This window comes from Cyprinus carpio, chromosome B4 (genome assembly GCF_018340385.1).
Source record: "Cyprinus carpio isolate SPL01 chromosome B4, ASM1834038v1, whole genome shotgun sequence".
In the NCBI taxonomy this organism is placed as follows: Eukaryota; Metazoa; Chordata; class Actinopteri; order Cypriniformes; family Cyprinidae; genus Cyprinus; species Cyprinus carpio.
In genome coordinates this window covers 8436196-8446041 of record NC_056600.1, presented here as the reverse complement: position 1 = coordinate 8446041, position 9846 = coordinate 8436196, and positions in this window count along the sequence as shown.

The following is a 9846-nucleotide window of genomic DNA, read 5'->3' as shown; positions in this document are numbered from 1 at the left end:
TATTCAATTTTCGATTTTTAGTGATTTTATTTTTACTTTTGATTTTGAGTGATTTGATTGTTTCTGTTCCCTCTGAGTGAAGTGATTGTGTCTGTGCTGAATCTCCTCATAAACGGCCTCAGACATCGTCCTGTGTCTCCTGACAAACCTGCTGTCAGTTCACAACACATGACTGATCACACACTGAATAAGACACAATATGACAGTCTCTGGATCTCTCCTACCTCTCCTCATCACTCTGTTCTGCTGAATCAGTATAAGCAGTGGCACTAAGAGCAGTAAGGGCGCAACTCCCAGAACAATCACAAGTTTCACTGAGGACAGACTCGTGTCAGTCAGAAGTCAGTGTGGAGATAAAGTCACACTAAACTTAAAGCAGATTGATACAGAAACACTGCAGCTTATATTCAGCATCAAACCTGAACCTGGAACACACAGCAGATACAAGCTCTGATCACTGACTGCTCACTTTAGACACTTAACACTTTACTTCACACCCAAAAAACGTTTGACATTTGTGATACATATATAAATGATAATAATCTGAACATTTTAAAGTTATGTTTTGGGACTACTTATTTATATTTTCACAATACTGTTATAATGTTCTAACCAAAAACACTATAAACAGTATGTTAATACATAATAAAATGAACAGGACTCTTTGTGTACAACAAATAGAGGTCTATTCAGACAATATTTGTATATAAATATTGGTTTCTATTCCAAAGATATATTCATTTGGCATTTTATCAAGGACATATGTAGCTGTAGATGTGTGTTTAACACTGTAATGTGTAATTCATCCAGCAGATGGCAACAAGAGTCTTCATTCATGTAGAGCTCATTTCACAGCAGATTCTTTTTACTTTTTGTCTACTGCTATAATATATTCTACAAATCAGAGACAGAATAATGTAAATACACTGTAATATTTCTGGTATTTTCATTCAGTTGTATAATAACAGCCTTTAAAGTAGGATTACCAGACCTCCCCGTTCTCCAGGAACAGTCTGGGTTTTTGGTGTTCTGACCCTAAATGGAGCTGTTCCTGTAAAATGTTCCCAATTTTTCAGCACATTCTAAACAGCTGCAAAGTCTGACCACCAGAGCTGACATAGAGATAATTAAATGGAAAAAAAAATAAATGCAGCCCCATTTTGTTTGTCATCAATGAAGAAGATCTCATAAACTCAGTACTGCAGGTAAGGATAATTTACAAACAAAAGAATATCAAAAGTAAAAAGGACATTACCTTGTGTATTGATGAAGTTGCATTATGTCACACAACAGGCAGCTGTGCTTGTTTTATATTGATAGATATAACATGAGCTGCACTGGGATTTTAATATTCTGTTGTTAAACAGTGTTAAGTCTTAATATATTGTTTTATTATTATATTATTACATATGGTGTATAAGAAATATTTTAAACGTGTTACTGGTAGTTGAATGTCCTTATGTCACTAAAACAATTCCTTGGTTGCGCATGCATTCTTTGCAATAAAGCTCTTTCTGATTCTGAATTACACATATATAACACAGTAATTCTACAGTAAAATATAGAATATAAAAGTAGTTTATAAGTAAAATATAAAAGCCCAGCAGACAAGCAATATCCATAATTTATTTATTGGTTCATAACACGCCTGATCACATACAGTAAGATAATAGTATTTTATTTGATTGAAATCAACCCAAAAGCATTACTTCTCGACCAAATACTTTGGTCTCCCACTTTGCACTAGTCTTAAACTGATAGATGTCTGGAGATATCTCAATCCTAATCTCAGGCAGTTCTCTTGGTTAAAACCCAATGCCCCCAGCAAATCAAGCATTGACTATTGGCTTATTTCAGATAGCCTACTGTTATTCGTTAAAGACTGCGCTATCTTGGCAGCACCTTTGACAGACCACTGAGCTATTTCACTATTATTCAAACCAAATCACAACACTTCAAGGATTAAGGGATCTTGGAAATTTAATTCTGATTTACTTAATAATGAGAGATTCTGTAATAAAGTTAAAGTTTTAATTCTGGAAATAAAGAACAGTAGTAGTTTTAATTCTAATAAAGCTAGATGGGAGTTCCTCAAATTTAAAATTTGTGAATTATCTATTAATTACAGTAAAATACTTGCCAAAGTAAGGAGACATCAGGAACATAATATTATTTATAGATAGATTAATAAATGTTGTAGCGAGAGTGTTTTGAATACTGAAAAAAGCAAAATGGTCTCTCTACAATTGGAACTGGACAATCTTTACATTAAGAAAGTTAAAGGTACATATATACGTTCTAAAGCTAAATGGATAGAAGAGGGTGAAAAAAGTACTTCTTACTTTTGCAGATTAGAAAAAAGACAGCAATCAAGTAACTCAGTGCTTTCACTAATGATTAATGGTGCTGAATGCACAGATCCTACTCTAAAAAGTAAGAAAATCTATCAATTCTACAGTGACTTGTATTCTCCCAGCTTCTCCCCAAGAGAGTGTAATGATTTATTTGATAAAATAATACATTTTATTCCCCACACTGACAATGACTTGGAGAGGTTGTTGTTGTTGTGATTTTGATTTTGATGTTGTTGAACTTGACTCAGCGGTTTAAAACCTTATGTTAAACAATCCATTGAAGAGGGTTCTTTTGGCCCCACCATGAATCAGGGTCTGATTACATTAATCCCTAAACCAGATAAAGATATGAGATACATGGATAATTTTCATCCAATCACGTTGCTTAATAATGATTATACAATTTTCACACATATATGTTAATAGATTAAAAGTGGGCATTAATAATTTAATTAACGAATCACAATCAGGCTTTCTTAAAGGAAGATCTATTCATAATAATATAAGGTTGGTGATGGATTTGGTGGAGTACTGTCACTTGTTAGAGGATTATGGATTCATTTTGTTTTAAGATTTCAAAAAGGCCTTTGATATGATAGAGCATGCTTTTCTTTTTAAATCTTTACAGCTTTCCAGTTTTGGTTAACAGTTTATTAGTGCTATAAAATTGATTTTCAGAGACATGAATAGTTCCGTTTCTCTCCCTTTTGGTACTACACAAAGATTTCCGTGATTGGCCGTGGAATAAGGCAGGGATGTCCATTGTCCTCTCTTTTATTTATTTTAGCTGTAGATATGTTGTCAACTCTGGTTAGTCATGATTTATCTGTGAAGAAATTAAATGTATTTGGGAAAACCTTAGCAATCAGTCAGCTAGCAGATGATACGGCATTATTTTTACAAAACAAAGACCAAATTCCTTTAGCTATTTCTCTAATCAATTGCTTTTGTAAAGCTTCAGGCCTTCAACTAAATCTAAACAAATGTGAACGTTTGGCCCTACACCCCATTCAAGATTTGTCCTTGTATAACATTCCAGTTAAAGAGACGGTGAAATATCTAGGCATTTCTATTTCCAAAGATTTTAAGATTAGTATGAAAGAACATTTTGAAAATAAAATACAAAAAGCCAGTGGTATCTTGAATAGGAAAACAAATTATATAGCAATATTCTTATCAAATATTAGATATTATTATGAAAATCTGGCCAATTACTACTCCCATTATTACACTTCTTTTTTTCAACACGCTGTTCCAACAAGCACTTTAATGTGCAAATAAGATACAGTGTATAGATAACATTGTGCTTAATGGAAAACCCAGTTTATGGACTTTTTGAACACATATTGTATAAAGCAAAATAGTATATCAAATCATTTTGTTATATATCTTATAACATAGTTGAGAACCATCCTTAAAGTTTGGTATAAACAAAATCCCGAAACCTAAAAATCGATTGATTTAAAAAAAAAAAAAAAAAAAAAAAAAAAAATGTTTTTGCATTTTCATGTCTATTCTTGTCATTTTATTTTTAGAAAAACTCAGTTCTGGTGTTCTATACAGAGGACATAGCATAACATATGAATAAAATATCTTTTTTCAAAAATTTTATTTTACCCTTTTTTTCTCTCTTAAGCTCTAAACGATGTAATGACATCAAAAATACAAAATTGACAAAGCTTTTTATTTCTGTTTTTCAGGAGGATAGGGGTCAAAATTTAACTATAATTAAATATAAAAGTAAATAAATAATTAAATTGTATTATTTACAAATTACAATTGTAGCTCTAGACAGTTACCTATGGCTATGACTTTATTAATACAGTTGTCTAATTGATTTTAAAGTCTCAAGCATTCAGAAATCAAACAAAAGAAAATTAAGCAGTTTTACTATGATACAACCATGGTTCTTTTCTGTAAGGGTTGTGATGTCCACATGTTTTTTGTTGAAGAAATTATAGAGGCTGTGTCATCATATACCAAAAAGCTGGCCAAAAATGAAAGATTAAGTGAATATTTGAATTAAATGTTTGGTCAACAAGGATTTGATTGTCCTGTAAGTGTACCAGCAGCAATTACAAGGTCTTTGGCTCCCTTTGCAGGCATTTAATGTACATAAATTATTTATTCTGTATTAGCCTACATTATGTATTTTAACAGTCTTATTAACCAATCATTATTGCCTCATTGTTTTTATTTAATGCATTTTAAGTCATTTTAAAGGGTATTGTTGGCTTAGGTCTGGTTTTATAACCACACACACAAAAAAAAAAATATCTTAATACTTCTTTGTAAATTATTATTTGAAGTAACAAAAACATGGTTAATTTGCAGTTACCAAAGATAAAAGAATGATAAGTTTTGGTGTTATTCGTGTAAAAACCATGACTTATTTTCGTAAAGAAACATGGAAACTCAGAGAGAATATTAGATGCGTTGATGATGGTGAAATTATTTCCGACATTAAAACACGTTATTAACATCAACAGCCAAAAAAGTTTCACAGGATTATGAATGTGCCTGAAAGTTATGCACGGGCTTCGTTTTCATCTTTTTTTTCTTTCTTTCAATTTTTTTTTCTCTGCGGCGTATTGTCTTTTCACTGGCATAGATGTCCATCCATCAGTTATGATCATTTGCATCCAGCAGCAAACATAAGGCGCAAGCGTTCGCGAGCGCGGATGGAGGAATGGCGCGTCAAGGTTTTTTTTTTTTTTTTTTTTTTTGAGCAGCTGGGATGGTGCCCCCCCCCGGGAGTTGGTGCCCTAAGCAGACTGCGTACTCTGCGTATAGGGAGCAGCGGTACTGTGTAAAGATGTCAAGATGTTGATATCCAAAGGGTGTCACAATGTTCAAATGATGTCGAAATACAATCAAGATGGCGATGAAGATGATACTTATACTCTTTGAAAAGAAGACATTAAACATTAAGACATCAGTTGAAGCGTGATTCTTTTAATCAGAAGAAAACCTTCAGGATCCGTTACAGTTAAAGAAATCATTTTTGAAACATTTGCAGTTACCCTACTGTACAAATAAATACGATATTACAACAACATAATTACATAAGTACAGTGAATAACTACACGGTGCATACATTACAAAGTATATATTTATTCAGATTTCAGAATGAACACTTTGACATTTGTGATACATATGTTGAGATGTCTCGTTCAAATGTTCACTACTGTAATGAATATGAATGTCATTTTTTAATAAGCAGGGGAAATTACCAACATTAAACAACCATTTACAGGTTTAGGACATCGGCATTGTAAGAACGTATAGTGAGACTTCAGATATAAATATTGTGACTTGTTAGGTGATGTTTTCTAATTTCTTTTCTCATTGCATGATTTCCTAATGTGTGAGAATACTAGAGCAAAGCATGCTTATGTTGATTTTATTAATAAATATGTGATAAATACTTAAAAATGGGACAATATTATTCTCACAAATTCCATTCCTCCTAAGTTGTTATTTTTAATGCAGTCTTATAAAATATATTGTAATTTTAGTTTAATTATTCCATGATTATTTATTCAAGGGGTTAATATTATGGATAACTAGTTTACAAACTAATTTTTGAGAAACTTTGTTACAGTTAATAATGGTTCATCTTTTAAAGCTTATGGAAAGTGGTTGGCACTTTATCCAAATGATAATTTTCAGAAAGTATGGACAGTCCCAAACAAATTTTTGTTTAATAATAAAATAAAAGAAGTTAATTTTAAAATTATTCATCATTATTACCCCTGCAACATTAAGGTAAATTTATACAAAATCTTTCTCCACTCTGCTCTTTTTGCCAAGAAGAGGAAGAATCTCTTTCACATTTATTCTATTTCTGTCCTTATACTATACAATTCTGGCTTCAGATCTCAGCATCTTTACTTCCTGTATTCTTTTGTCTATGTAACATTTCAGCAGTTAAGGTTCTCTTTCATTCTGTGGTTTCTGATAATAGGGAGCTAGAGGATGTCCTGGACTTTATTTGTATGATGGGAAAAATTCCACATTCACATACATTAAACCTAAATGTAAAATATTCACTTCTGATTTACTTTTGCTTTACACATCACTTCAAAGAATCTCCTCTAATTAAAAAAAGCCTTAAAACATCCAATATTATAAATAAATTCATAAATAAATTGTAATGTTTATGACTGTAAAATAATTGTATATTTATTTAATTACCTTTTAATTGTTATTGTATCCCCCCATATGTTTGTTTTTGTTCTAATGTTTATCTGTTTCTTTCTGATATTGTTAATAAAAAAAAAATTAAAAAAAACTTCAAATGCTAAACCCCCCAAAAAAAAAAAAAAAAAAAAAAAAATAAAAATGCAATAAAGAAACTGAAATCATAAAAAAAAGAGAAAAAAAATAGGGCAAAGCAATATTGCGGCACGGTGGTTTCACTTTTTGTGACGTCGAGAGCAAATATTCATGTCATGTGTTTCTGACAATCAGAAACCAGCCCTGCAGCACATAAAGTGAACAACATGCTTTTCTGCTCAGTAAATTGTTGTTGTGATCTTTGATTTGTGTTTTTGATGTAAACTTGTATATTTCTGTTACTTGTTTCTGCTTTTCGGCCAGGTCACTCTTGTAAGAGATTTTAATCTCAATGAGTTTTTATCCTGGTTAAATAAACAATCAATGAATCACTGAAAAAAAAAGTTACATTTATTTAAAAGGAAAGATTATGGCTCATGTCTGCTGTTGGTAAACTTATTAAATCATTCTACGGTGGGCAAGAGCTCAACATGCTGCAAATTAAAAAACACATGCAATTTAAGAAAACATCTTCATCAATTTGACAACAAACGTGCTGCAAATACTCACAACACAAACAATAAAGAAACGTGCTGCAAATAGACACAGACATCAGAAATGTTTGAGGGAACCGCAAAGTGACGAACACGGCTGGGACATGCTGATCAATGTTTACTCTGAAAGATGAGATTTATTTTAACATTATGTGGCTCACTTTTACAAGTTCCCCTATAAAAATTAACCATAGCCTTTAAATTTATTAATACATTTATTATATAAAAAGTAAATAAAAACAAAAATTGGTTACTATAGTTAGACCATGGTAACCGTGCACAAATTAACCATGGATTTAATACATACCATAGTTTAACCATGGTATGTGTACAACTGTGGTAACAAATGGTAATCAGAAACACCAATAAATAAATAATTACTTTTGTTAGGGTAATTTAGTTGTAGTCTGTACTTGCATGTTTCTTTAATTGTTTGTGTTGGGAGTATTTGCAGCACATGTGCTGTCAGACTGATGAAGATGTTTTCTTTATTTGCTGGTGCTTTTTATATTTGCATGTGTTTTCTGAAATTGCAGTACATTGAGCTCTCAGCTGCCGTAACATTCTAATGTCCTTTAGCAAAATATTAACAGTGAACCATCAGTGAATGATATTTTGATATTTAATATTATGATATTATTAAGCTGAAGATACTGTAATCCATTAATGATGGGTGGTAGCTGAATGCTGAACGATCTGAACTCAACACAATTATGTTTATACAAAGTAACTGATGTCAGAAAATGACAGGTTTTTGTTCTCTCAAATTTCTAAGGCTACTCAATAGAAAAGATTTGTAAAAGCGTCTGGAAAAAGTCAAACACCTTTTGAAAAGGTCATGAAAGCAAAGCATTTTTTTCTGTCAAAAATTTTAATTGTGTATTTCAGTACAGAATATAACAAAACACTGTTAGATTGCAACTGAAACATGTATAGCTAAAACTTTAAAAGCTTTAAAAGTTTCTGAGGCAGTGGGTGAGGTTTGAGTTATACAGCTTCTGCCTGTTTTCCTGGATCCTCCTCCACATCATCATAGTCTGTTATTGGAAAACAAGAGAATGATTCATGTATCAATACATACATTAAAATGCATGATAAAAAACACTACAACACTAAAACTAGCAGTAAATTTAAATGAGCTTTCATAACCACAGAAATGTATCATATAAAGTGATTATAAAGACTAAATTAAGTTGTTAATAACATACCAAACATGTCACTCATATATTCTCTGACATTCTTCACATCATCATACTCCTCCTGAACAGCCTCTGATATAAATGTGGCTATTATTAATTACATGAAACAAATAGACATATATCAGGGGTGACCAATCCTGCTCCTGGAGAACCACAGTCCTGCAGAGTTTAGTTCTGACCCCAATTAAACACACCTGAACCAGCTGATCAAGGTCTTCAGAGTCACTAAAACTTCCAGACAGGGGTGTTTGGGACGAGATGGAGCTAAACTCTGCAAGACACTGACCCTCCAAGAGCAGGTTTGGAAACCACTGAACTACATACTTTATTTGGCACAATAATTTGAAGAAAAATAAATAAAAAACCCTGTTCCAATCTGGAAGGATGTAAATTGAATCCCACACCTGCTTTATCATTGGAGAACTGTTGTATGATGACGACATCATCATAGTTTTCTGGTAAGTCATCTACAACAAAATAATGAAAAATTAAATGCATCCATCAAACGAACAACATTTTGGATATCAAAAATATGCATATATATATATATATATATATATATATATATATATATATATATATATATATATATATATATATATATATATATATATATATATATATATATATATATATACACATACATTGTGTTAAAATGTGTAGAAATAATTGTAAGAACTAAACCTGTAGCATGTCTCAGTCCAACAGTGATTACATCATCATAGTTCTCTGGTGTGATTTGTTGCTCTTCTAAATGATGTAAAAACAGAGCTGAATGATGTTGAAAACTAAATGATGTCAGAGCAGAAGGTAAAGATGGGATAGAAGTACAGGGTGTTTAATGGATTGTACTATTGTTGATCAACATACTAACTGTTCAACTGATGAAACATCTTTCCAAAAAACTTTCAGTAATCAAAACTTTTTGAAAATGATGTGATCTAGGACCTTTGTACAGTGCATGCCACTGTTAATACTGTAAGTCTGTCCCTCACATCCTCATTTTCAACTGCATGAAATAAGCTGTCTACCTTGACTAAGGTCTATAAACAGAAACAGGTTTACTGTTCACAGGCACAAAAGGTTAAAGAAGTGAAACCCATCAGCTGAAGTCACTCACCTGTCGGGCCTTTAGTGCTGGAGAAATCATTATGGTATTCAGGTTTGGCTCTTTCTGCAGATTTTTGCTTTAATAAAAAATATAGAAGTGAATGAATGAAAAAATAAATAAATAAAAAAGTATCTAAATTATGTGTTGAATGGTGTATATAAGATAACTTACTATGTGAATATTTTTAGAAAGTTTTTAATTATATATGCATCACATAACATACAGTACATAGGGTTTAGTAGCGGGTGACATTACTATATTTAAGTCCTCCACAAGAAAGAAGCTCCTCAGCATCTTCATACCCAGAATGCTGTTCTTCAGAAAGGACACTTCCTGTTATGGAGTAGAAC